The 11,546-nt window shown below is 34.6% G+C and overlaps 1 long non-coding RNA gene across 1 annotated transcript; it reads left to right on the forward strand.

The window, feature by feature from the left end:
- Nucleotides 1-5,604: 5,604 nt before the first annotated feature.
- Nucleotides 5,605-10,429, forward strand: LOC148015673 (uncharacterized). The gene is made up of 3 exons (XR_015688298.1): nt 5,605-5,628; nt 9,753-10,059; nt 10,140-10,429. It is a non-coding gene; the product is annotated as an uncharacterized LOC148015673 (long non-coding RNA).
- The last annotated feature ends 1,117 nt before the right edge of the window (nt 10,430-11,546 follow it).

The raw sequence follows: 11,546 nt of genomic DNA on the forward strand, positions 1-11,546 counted from the left end.
AGTACCCCCCCCCCCCCCCCCGTCCACGCACCTAAGGGCATATCTCATGTTTTGTCTCCCCCTTTCATGGGCAGAGAAGTGCCTTTGGTGCTATGTAAAGAGTACAATACATAATCAAAAATTTCTCTTTCAATTCCATGTGTGATATTTGTTGAATTCTTTTTTCAATAATTAAACTCGTAAATTCAAAATGGTTCCTTTGTCTTTATCTACTATGAATTCAAGCAACACATTTCATTTCACTTCATCAAAATGAACTCTAAGCATCCCACATCAATCAATAACAAACAAAACTAACTATTCACATGTGCGTTTCAGAGTTGGAGATCACATATCTATCCTATTCTGCAACACACAAGCATGCAAGTGACCTCATGGTCGATGCATCCTTGCCATGACAATGGAACCAAAAAAATGCCACATTGGGGCCATAGACACACTCATATTGCTTTAGGAGCTTCCACCTATAAAGCCAAGGCTATCTCTCACCTACCTCACTCGCATATGCTTAAAAACACATGAACTAACCAACCAAGGATAGGTCAATTCGAGGTAGTGTATCAAGCTTACCAACCATTTTCCGCATTGTAGTCGCAATAGATTGACAAAGCATTGCTCCACGATCCATGTATATTGCTCTTTGCTACGACCTTGCTTTCATGGTTGCAGTACATGGGACGAGTAGTGGTATGCAAGCTTGGGAAAGAAAAGAGATAGAGAAAGAAAGAAAACGTCTTGAAGAGTACTCTCATATGGATCTTGTTAAATATGTTGAGTGCAAAGTGTATACAAGATGGAGCATTAAACAAGCAAAGTTGCTAGCTTTGTATCATAATAATGACAATGATTTCAAGACAAATAAATCATTCGTAGAGAATAGCATACCCTGTTATATACAATATGAAGATTACAAGAAAAATGACGGGAAGATTGACTTCTTAAACCTTGGAAGGTTGTGCTTATTAGAAATTGGTGTAGTCATTGATAAGAAATCTAGGACACATGTTTTCGTATGTGTGACCCAACGTTTCAACTAGCTTTTTGAACATACACTAGTTTGGGATTTATAAGATCGGCTCTTCTATATATGGGAAGATAAACAATTCTAAGGCCAAGGGTTAAAGAAGAATTGAGATAATACAAATATCAACTGAAGGGAAAGTCTAAGAAGATCAATGTGTCTATTGAAGAGCTCACCAGTGATATTAAAGTTGTTCAAGGCATGAAGGATGAGAAGGTGTATATGTCAACATCATCTAGGGTAATAGGAAGGATGAGAAGGTGCTTGTATCAACATCATAGAGGGTAATAGGAAGGATGACAAGGTGTTAATATCAACATCATACAGGGTAATAGTGAAGGAGCTCTCATTCAATGAGATGGTTAATGAATAGAATTCATAACGTTTTTCTCACTCTATATTTCTTTGTTTGTACTTACCCTTTCAAAGACCAATAAAATTCTTTTGTTTTTAGAGACATAAATTTTATATGAAAATTCAAGGGACAATGACAAAACTTTTCAATTCTTCTTCATGGGATGAAGTAAGGCATCAATGTCCAAATTCAAATTATATGAATGTACTAAAAGATTTACTCTCCAAGGATTGGGTAATTATTGATACTACTTATATTTAGATATATCTTATCTGTAGCATATACGAGGTAGCAATAGTTCTACTTTGCTAATGATGGCACTCCACAATTCTTGATCCATTTGTAGTAAGCAAAGCAAGAGAGATCTCATTGATTTTTAGTGGAAAAATATGCAATAATATCAAACAATGTGGACATTATCCACTGTAAGAGATTAGCTACAAGGTTATTCATGGTGACATGACAGAGACACATTACTTTACCCTTGCTATTCAAAATACACACATATACCAAATGAGTTCAACATATTGAGATCTATCAATAATGAGAAGGTCTTCACATGCAATGAAGTCTTACAAATGACTAAAATCTTCAAGAAAATAACAAGGTCTCCACTATTTTGGTTTGTTATCTTCCATAATATACACTGAGCTAGTAGCATAACACTTACTTTCAAAAAATGAACTACATGGAGTAGAGTCATTTATTTGGTATGATTAACTTGCAATCTATCCACCATAACTAACAGTTTCATATGTCATTGTGTTGATATTTTCTCTTTGATAAAAGTACATATCATTATATGTAGGAAGAAGATGAATATAGACCACATCCTCAATTCCAATTTAAAATTTATTTTGAAGTGCAAGATAGTAGAACTAAATAGAAAAGGAAAGAGAAAAGCATATGCAAGTAAAATCAATATCAAGAATATCATCAAGTGTCTTAGTGTGACAAGAAAACTAAAGTATGTGGATGGTAGCAAGTCGACTTATATAAAAAGCCACAAAGGTGGATTAGTAAATTCCTCTACTTATTTTTTAAAAATGATAATTGGGTGCTTGATTTATTCTCAAGGACAAGTACAAATATATATGTTCTACTAAAAAGTAAGTTTTGAAAAACAAAATAAGCTCTATCTAACTCATGACATATATAAAATATATTTAAATTTTGTATTGTCAATAGGTATAAGAATTGGACGTGCTATTCAAAAAGTGAGAAATTGTATTATTGTGGAGAATGATGAGCTTCAAGTGGGATTTATCAAGATGCAATTTCAAGGTGTCCTTGAATTGTTAAATGAGAACTACTAAGTAGGTGAAAGATCATAGTGGACACTTGGAAGGTTTATGCCTAAATTCAAGAAGCACATGCCTCTCAATCTAATGAGCCAAGAGAGCTTGAAAAGCTTTCTTATTTTGAAATTATTGAAGTAATTGAAGAGAATGAAGAAGATGATGAGGATAATACTAATGGTGAGGATACCAAAAAGGCCAAAGAGAATCAATACCTTAACAAGTTGTAGGTGTGTAAGACAAGCTATCGAAGTATTAGATTACTATATGTTTTACATATAAATCCCATTTTCTTTGCCCTTGAAGTAAAACTCTCTAGCCACTATAATATTTTGTACATCGCACTACAACACACACAAAAATATGTTACCTCACATTAATATAGTCAATCTTTCACCTTTGAATATTATGTTGTCCATGTTGTGCAAGATTGTAACTTATAATGGTATGGAAATCGAAATATTATTGTGTAGCATACTATAATACTTATAAAGCTATTAGTTCATACTAGTATTTTAAAATTTTAGTTTTCATGTTTTGTCATACACGATAGATACAAATAATACTATGCAAATCTTAATTTTGTACATCGCACTACAACACACACAAAAATATGTTACCTCACATTAATATAGTCAGTCTTTCACCTTTGAATATTATGTTGTCCATGTTGTGCAAGATTGTAACTTATAATGGTATGGAAATCGAAATATTATTGTGTAGCATACTATAATACTTATAAAGCTATTAGTTCATACTAGTATTTTAAAATTTTAGTTTTCATGTTTTGTCATACACGATAGATACAAATAATACTATGCAAATCTTAATTTTTGTTTGATGACACAAAAGTTTAATCATACAAAAGCAAGTTGATGACATCATTGTGAAATGATAGCATGTCAATCAAAGTTTTGTAACTGGTCAAAGATATGGATTGATTAGTGATTGCATATTCTATCAAATGACTATCACAATTTTGTAATTGGTGAAATATATGAATTGATTAATGATTGCACAATTTGCCAAATGACTATAAGAGTACCTTTCTTACTAATAAGGCATTAAAGTTTTCAAATTAGGTTCCCTAGATCTCAAGTTACTTATCATGTATTGTATATCATTAAACATTAAGTTTCAGGAAGAAAAATAAGTTTATGCTATATAAACTTTGTGATGGCTTGTATAGAAACGCAAATCTTAAAAGACTCTCAAAAAAGTATGTTATAATACTACTTTTTATAAAGACTTTATTAAGTTGAACTTTTTAAAAGTTATAAGTTCTTTTTATCCAATTTTTTAGGAGGTGTTATTTTCTTAAATTTTTTGAAAGAATCTAAGGGAATTCCCTTCGGAGAAACATACAACTTACCCAAAACATGCAATTGTATTGTAGTACAAGAAGGGCAATTCTTATGCTTTAACAAAGGAAAAGAAGTCTCAAAAGTAAGGAAAGAAGGTCTAGATTAAATATAACACATGAACCAAAAAATTAAACAATTAATATGATATTTAGAGCATTCTGTGACAATTTTTATCATTTTCAGTGCAAATATCACCCATTTTTTCATTACTACAAAAATCACCTCTTTTTTTAAGTCTAGAGTGGAAATGATTGCTTATTAGGTTACAACTTTGACTTGGAACATATGGCATGAAAGTCGCCTATTCAATAGGATAGGTATTTTGGTTGAACTGGCCATTTGTCCATTGTAGGGTTCAAGTAAAAACTGTAAAAAATACAACCTTATAGGTTGTAATGTGCTCTCAAAATCTCATAAAGGGGTGATGTTTTTACTTTAAATGATTGCAAAATGCATTTTGAGCTCATGTATGGTCTTCAAATAATCAAAAATTTCACCAAAAAACTTTTTATTACTTTTTGGATTGTATCTCAAATTTAATATGGCCCTTCATTTTCCTTGTTTTTGGATTGTGTCTCAAATTTAATATAGGCCTTCATTTTCCTTGCTTTTGGGACTCCTTTCCCTTTTTCTATCATAAGAACCTCCATCCTCATGTTATGCCAATGTTCCTTTTTTAATTCCTAGTGTGATGTGAATGTTTCCTTATTAGATTCAAGTAGTTAGACCCTATGATGACGCACATAAAGACTATTTAAAAGCCATCAATGCTCTCTCAGCACATCATAGGGTCCAACCTATTTGAAAGATGTCGATCAGCACATCATGGGGCCTAGCGTATTAAATGTACTATACTTCCTAATGCTTGAGATTGTCTATGACTTTTACAATTTAGGCCTTTCTTTGTTGTATGCAATATCTAGAGTAACGCAAACTGCCAAGAAGTTTTCTAAGGCCTTAGTGGGTTCAATCCCTCTAGTGTTAGGTACAACCAAAGAAACTCCACAAGTAAGAAATTATGGAAAAGAGAAGCAATGTGATTTTGCCCCATATTAAGAGATAATCCTAGTAAGAATCAAGCATAACCACATCAAATCCAAAAAAGGATGGAAATTTTCATAAAGAAAAGCAAGATTTCTATGACATATAACAAGTAAATCATTATAGTAATTAGGACCCCTAATGTTAGGTACAACCACATCAATTCTAATGATGGCTCGAGAATTTTGGAAAGAGAATGTAGGATGCTTTTGCCCACATAATAACTAAGTCTTTGAGGGATTCATGAGTCAAAATTCCATCCAGCGACAACCTTGGAAAATCCTAGTATCCTATCAAGAGAAGGGTGAGTAAACAATTGAATGCTTAAGCCTTAAGAGAAACAAGGAGATCACAAAAAGTTGTCCATATGCTAAAATCCAATATGCCATTCTTAGATTCATGAGGGATATTTGCAACAAAGGATAACTTAATGTGAGGTTCCAAACGGAGGTGGATGTTAAGACAGAGGGATCCCATATAACTTAGGCATTTTCGTGAAGGCACCATATTTCTACAATGAAAGGACAAGGATATCAATTACTTAACCATGTTAGTCTGCTTGATGTGTCTATTTCTCATGTTTTGATGTTATCTTGATGGTCTTCGTATTGTTTTGGCACTTTCTATAATTGGAACCCAAGACAAGCAAAACAATCATCCCCATTTGATTAGAAGCTTTATTTGCAGATATAGCATTTGACAACCCAAGAGCCTACTTGTATGCATGTCAATGCTTATATAATGGTTTTATGATGTTTGAGTCTTGTTTTGATGTAATGTTTAATTTTCTTTCTTGAAGGCCCTTGATGTATAAACTTCCAAAAAATCTAGATTTTTTGTTCTTGTTCCCCTCCTCTTAGGCAAAGAAAAAATGAGAATGATGGATTTATCTGATCAAAAATGAATTTGAAAGAGGTTTATTATGCCGTCCTTCTTTGCCAAAATTGAGTAATTAAAGGTTTCTTATAATTCTATGTTAAATGAGGTGGGTTCTTTTCTTTTTGTGATTTTGCTTATTGATTGAGGTGATCCACATTGGAGTGTTGCAATACTTGATCTCAAATGTAGAAATATTTGATAGGAACTTCAAAGGTTGGCCTAGAGGGGCCAAGAAGACTAGAAAGGGTGCAATACCCAAGAGAAAAAATAAATAAATGAAGGCAAGAAAACCTCAAATGTTGAAACATTGGCTGAGCAAAGAGGCATACAAAAAATAATAGGGGGTTGGGAGAAAACACAAGAAGAGTCTTTAAGAAGAACTTTTAAAAAGAGGCACATGATCAAACATCCTCAAGAAGATCCTTGAAGAGCACACCAAGCAAGGATGCAAAGGGTTAGGTATCCCCAAGAAAAACCCCTAAAAGGACCCTTGAAAAATAGCATTTTTACTTTTTGCAAAGCACCTTCACAATTAATCAATATAGAGAAAAGATTTGGTAGATCTTCAATTATTATCGTCATCATTATCATGTGCTTCCCTAACATTCAATATGGTTTGCTCCCATATAGGTTGATGCAACCATTGATTGGCACAAGCTAAAATTGTCCAAATTGTATCCAAGCATTATAGATGAGGATGTTATCATCTACTCTTTAGCAATGAGGAAAGCATCTTTCTATGCAATTGATCCCGCAGAAGGTAAGCGAGAGGTATGATGTACTCATCCTTAGGATCAAGATTTGTTATTTGGATTGCTCTTACATCAATCCTCTGTATTGTATTCAAAATAACAAGGGGTGTATCCTTCATCTCACTTATAAAATCTTGGCTTAAGTCAATAGTGACTTGATATCTTGATGTTTGTGCTAGGGACTTTCTAGTACTCAACATAATATTAGCCCATCTTAACTCATTTTTGTCTAAGAAGGTAGTTCTAATGTCGCCGATATACGCATCCAATCTCGTTCTTCCTCTAGAAGAAAGAGAATGTACTTGTTCACATGGTTAGTTTTGATTACTTCGGTTTTCATGTCCCAAAAGTGTCATTGACATGACATCTAAATCCACAGTAGAGGTCTACTTATATCATCTCTTTCATGCTCCCAAAGACACTAGACAATTACCTTAATCTTCTTCTAGAAGTCACAACTTTTGCATCCAGAGCCTTGTGAGAAATATATCATAGTCTAATCCTTTCATCACCATGAAGGTAGCTAAGGATTGTATCCTTGTAACCTTGATCAAATAGTTCTTGAACTCCTATTGATTCAGTCGTGGAGGTTTTGTATGTCAGTGCAAATCTAAGAAGAGTCCTAGGCTACACTAATTTGGGAGATCCATCACCCTAGATACTAGTCCATATCCCTCTTGGAACAAGAGGAAGAAGTTCCCTTTGATCTCCTAGTACACTAGTCACCTACATATATAGTGCTCCTCAATCTCCAACTCAAGCTACCAATGCTGGCAAAGCCCGTTCTTCAAGGAAGGAAATCTACTCCATGTGACAAATCTATATCTATAATTGGTGTGATGACATTCAAAGCTATTCAATGGCATACCATATTTAATGGGACAAGTGTGTATCCATGTATCTTGTTTGAATCATCTCAAGTGCTATCAACCAAGTGTCGATTGTGTGTAGCTAACAATAATTCCCACTTTGATGATCCTATTGAGCTCCTCTTGACTAGCTTTGAATAAATGGGAGTCCAAGTTGTACTATAGATATTCAAGATGATCCATATGTAACCTATGTAGCTATAGCTTTGTGTTCATCTAAGCATTCAAGCACTCAATGTAACCCAATAATGCTAGCTATCCAGAAGTCTCTAGAGAAAGTCTAGAGTATCTCTATCTCAAGAGGCCCCAAAGCCTATGCATAAAAATCATTGTCAGGAAAATGGTCTCACCCATTATGGATGGTGCTTCCTATTAGGCCGCCTATTTTAGGGTTTGTCTGTTTGTCATCTCCTTGTTTGAGCTCTTATCAGAGTCTTATGGAGAATATGGAGTTCTAATAGTTTAGTATGTATTTACATGAATTACTTTTGTTTGTGCACAATTAGTGTGCTTTCCTCTAGCATTTTTTGCATTTCCTAGCTTGTCTCGAATTGCCTAATACTATCTTGATATCCCCAAATTTCTTCAACATCCGTCTCTCTCTTTAGTCATCAATCAGTGGTGGCAGATTTCTTCCTTCTTCTTCTTGCTAACTCTCTCTTTCTTTCTCTCTGTGTTCGTGTCCTTCTTCTATTTGGCACTCTCACATGGTATCATCACCAAACAAGAGGGGACAGAGGTGACCAGAGTTGAGACACCTTTCCTAGACTACTACCGTAGCCCTCCCCATCCACGTTGTTGAAATGCAACCATTTAGGTGCCAAGTGACAGTCAACCTTTGCATTTTGTTGAAAGCATAGTCACTCCTAGTGGCCATTGACTATCTCCACCAACACATGCAGTCATCTTTGGTATAGGTGATAGTTTGTCCCCTCCAAGTGGATCCTGTACCTCATTTCTCTCACAAACCTGTAGTTGATTTCATTGCTCAAGGGGCTATCTATAGCCAACATAGGTTTTCTAGAAATTTTACAGGTCATTGAAGATGTCTTATCACTCATTTATAGGCATCGATGATTTAAAGGATAAGCGTTCATACCATTCCTCTAAAAGGTAGTGAGATTATCATGATGATTCTCATGTAGACCATAAAGAATGGAGGTCACCTAGTTCGTTTGTCTAGTAGGCTTCTCCTCCCTCTTCCCTCCATGTTCCCCAAAAGACTCAACACCCTAGTCTTAAGATGCCTCCTATGGCACCCTTAGTGCAAGTTCTTGTACTTCCTTCTTGCCCAAGAACGACTGATTGGATGGTTCCAACTATTCATTGTAGTCATGTGAGCTGGAGTGTATTCTCTACACCTTCAACCTTTGGGATTTTGTTTCCCATCCTATACCTTGTGCGATGGAGGATCCCACATTGGGATCAATAAAATGGATTGTGCTGCCTTATGGGATTGGCTCAACTTTTTCCTTTTGTGAGCATGATGGATTTTGTCCTAGTGCATATTTGCAGATTGAAAATTGTTGTAGAGGTTTGGAAGAAGATAGTGTCTCTCTACCATCCTAAGATGTTTACCCATTGCATATTCCTTGAGAAGAAGCTTTGGATGCTCAGTGTCAATTGTTCTTTTTCCATGAAGGACTGCATCAATAAATTGGAGGATGTGAGAGATGAGCTTGCATCTCATGGACAAACTATACCTTCTGAGGACATGGCCATGATTCTTTCATTAGGGGAGTTTTGAGGTCTCGAAAATGCCTTTTAGGATGTGAAGAGAGAGTGCTCTAGACCAATAAGAGCAAAGCCTTCGTAACGGAACTTCTATTTAAAAAAATTAAAAAATTATTTTACAAAAATATATAAATATAATAATATTACGAATTTATATTTTTATTATGTATTTTTAGTCTCTTATATTCGTGGTTATGACATCTTTTGCATTAATGGCATAGAGTCTCGGCTACTTTTATTTAATGATCTTTCTAGATTAATGATAATGACTGGTGTAATCGAAATTCAAATTGGTGAAAAGCATGGCGCTCAGTTTTTTCCCTCCTTTCTTTTATTCCTCTATTGTTTTTCCCTTCGTTATGGTAGCCTAGTCCTCTCACTCACTCACTCACTCTCTCTCTCTTTGTGCATGTCTCTCTCTCTTCTACCATGGATACAGAAATTCGACTTTCAACAAGGCGTCCAAGCTCCCAAATCACATCCATATCAGTGTTTTCAAACTGATGGGATATGGATTCCTACTATCATTAGCAAAGGTAGTTGGATCACCATGCAACAAGCAAAACGTGGAAAAAGGCAAAGACATGAGAGCTCGTTTATCTCTGCTTGGAAGGGTAGAATCCGAGATTTTAAGCTTGGAGCAAATAAGAATAGCATCAAAGAGGTACTAGTGCAACATGTCTTCACGCATAGAGAGCTGTGTTTGAAACCTGGATCTTCAAAGCTTCCAATGCATAGACCAAATTGTAAGAAATTGATTCTTAAAGTTTTTCCTTTCTTAAACATGGTTTAGGTTTTTCCATTATAATATTTGTTTGTCTTGTAGATGTCTATCCCTCTAATCTTGAGGAATGGCAACCAGTGGAATCTATTATTGATGTTATTGATGTTATACATGGTTCAATTGGAGAAGAAATGTATAGAGGTAGAAAGAAGACAGAGCTTGCAGAGAATGGAATATTCTTTTATGACCATTCTTATGTTATTCCTATGCGGCGTTGCCAATGGGGATCAATAAAACTCCTTCCTTTGCCAAAATTTTCAAGCTTTGAGTGGCCTTTGCCAAGTCCAGCTACTAGTGAGGGCTATAGATGTAAGATATTTTCTGAGATCCAGAAAGCACTAAAATCTAATATCTCAAGTAGGCTAAGCAAAGTTACTTTATTTATGCCTATTAATATATTTATTGATTTCTTCTCTAATATGGAGATAAGAATAACAAAAACCATGCTTTCAGTGAAGAGACTAACATATGATCATATCACACAATTTGTTGATGAAGGATGGGATACAAGGACATAATGAAAAATTATATGTAAGATAGATTAAGACTCTATAGCTTGTAAATATATGATTGCTACTCAAAATTTTATCCTTAGCTTTTACTATAGTCGATGGCATTTTGTTGGTAGTAGTCTAGTTGCTTTAGACCAGAATCTTAATGATTTCAGCAAAGATCCTATAGTGGATCTTGATATTTGGTTCAACGAGGATATTATTGCAATCTTAAATATCAGAAAATCATGTACGCTACATCAAGTGAGGATGGATTTACAAAATAAAGACATTGAACTACCATGCTCCTTTGTATTCCAACTTGACAAGAAACGAGTAAGTTTTCACATCATATTATATCTACTTAGATGTATATCAAGATCTCACTTTCTAACTAACAAACATTTGTAATTTATTTTTTGTAGATATCGAAAAGGAGAGAAAATAATATACAATGCAAGGACATTTAAGAAAAGATATCTTTATTATCAATATAAAATATATGTACAAATTTTGTAGCAGATGTCTATCTACCATCTCTATGAGATATGCAAGGGCTGAAGGGCAAATTTCTATATATGAAGGCTTACAAGGTGATATGGCAAAGCTATTTCTTTTATGGAGAATTATCCTTTCTAGGAGTCCTTTTGCCTTTCTTTGATGTCTTGGGTATAGAAGGTGTTGAAGCTGTGGCTTTGCCTTCCGTGGTTATAGGCACCGCATCTCCTTCATGGTGCAAATCCCCACCAATCTCTGTTGTTGGATGTATACAATTGACCATTATATACTTCAAGAGCTTTGCTCTGATGTACCAAATATGCTCAGATGTATAGCAATCCTTCGAAAACTGTCACACATTTATAGAAAAAAGAGTTTTAGTTCACTATTGTTCTTACAATAGACTATATTTTTATCATCAATGGACTATTTGCAATTAATATCTATATTAAAGTTTAGC

The sequence above is a fragment of the Lygodium microphyllum genome, chromosome 24 (genome assembly GCF_053477565.2).
Source record: "Lygodium microphyllum isolate KBCC chromosome 24, Lygodium_microphyllum_v1.1.10, whole genome shotgun sequence".
Lineage (NCBI taxonomy): Eukaryota > Viridiplantae > Streptophyta > Polypodiopsida > Schizaeales > Lygodiaceae > Lygodium > Lygodium microphyllum.